We start from the raw sequence: 1,474 nt of genomic DNA, 5'->3' as shown, positions 1-1,474 counted from the left end.
CCTCCTCGTGTTGTAGCGCAGCGCGAAAATTCACTACCTCACATGCAATGCGCACCAGTCGTCGATCTCCATCAAACAAACCTACGTCATACATTGCCGCGAGAAGCGTATTTGACAAACGATACGCGAGGTTTTGAAACACATCGATATTGTCCCTATCATTCGCTATAAATAGACCACGCAAACTTTCTAACGCNGGGTTGCACTGTATCGCGAATAATACAATGTCGCGGAAATTTTTTGCCGACATTTTGACACTGCACTATGTTAGCACTTCGGTGAACNAAATAAAATCGCTGTATCGCTTGATACTCTGAAAACAGACTGCGTTTCGTTCTTGCTGCAGCAGAGCTTTTATATCCAAAAATCATGAGATAATGGTGAGAGTGGAACTAAGATGCCATAAATCGATGTAAAACACATGTTACACTTTATAGGCACCGTCATTTCGCTTTATGGACTGAAAATTCCTTTATTAGCATTTCCCTACGGTGCAAGATATACTCTCAGCAAACATCCGAGTCTCGCAAAAATTTAGTTTGATTATTTAGGCATTAGGGTAAGCGAAACTTTCTCAAAGATCTTTCAATAGTTGTGTGTGCGGCTAGAATACACAAGCCGCAGTCTTCTTATAATTTCTATTATTTTGATTATTGGGGATGAAAATCTTTATTAGCAATTCTATACATCTCGAGTTGCGGCTCGAACCGTAGCAAACAACCAAGAGTCTCATGATATACAAAATTCGTTTATGTGTTTACGAATTTGAGTGAAGCTGTGAAAATTTTCAAAGATCTTCCGTGCTAGTCGTGTACATAGAGATACAATGGTTAGTATGACAAACCTGTAGAATATAGCTACGTTTACGAAAAGAATTTATCATTTTTATGTGCTAATATGACACATAAAAATGTTGTTTTCTAGCATGTTNGTGAAGGCAAGGAGGATAAAGATTCTGAGGTAATACAGAAAGAACATACACGTTATTTGATTTTATAGAATTTATTTTATAGAAAAAAACACTAAATTTCATTTTATTCGAGTTAAACTGNGTTTTTGTATACAGCAAAAATGAGAGAAGATATTATTTCTAGCGCTTTGCTAAAATAATTTGAACAACTTTGTCCAAATAAAGCGTACAAATTTCTAAAAATACTAAAGTAAAATAAGTATCTAGAAACGGCAAATTGTTAATTTGTCTTTGTACATTGCGCTCGATATCGGTATAATTACCTCTAATTGTTAGTTTAATAATGTCCGCGTTTATATAAGCTTTCGGAAGTAACAATTCTGTTTTCTGCATTAAATAATTAGTACAGTCGCTAACACTAGATGCTAATGTCTCTAAGTGACTCATATACGCGTTGACACATTGCGCTATATTTTGCAACCCGGCAAATGTCGGTTTTTGCATAACGATGGAAGCGATGAAGATCTTGCGTTTCTTCGGTTTAGAACAATCCAATTCTTCTCT

Source organism: Pseudomyrmex gracilis, unplaced genomic scaffold (assembly GCF_002006095.1).
Source record: "Pseudomyrmex gracilis isolate BER0280 unplaced genomic scaffold, ASM200609v1 scaffold_294, whole genome shotgun sequence".
NCBI classification, from domain to species: Eukaryota; Metazoa; Arthropoda; class Insecta; order Hymenoptera; family Formicidae; genus Pseudomyrmex; species Pseudomyrmex gracilis.
This window is presented reverse-complemented; position numbering follows the sequence as displayed.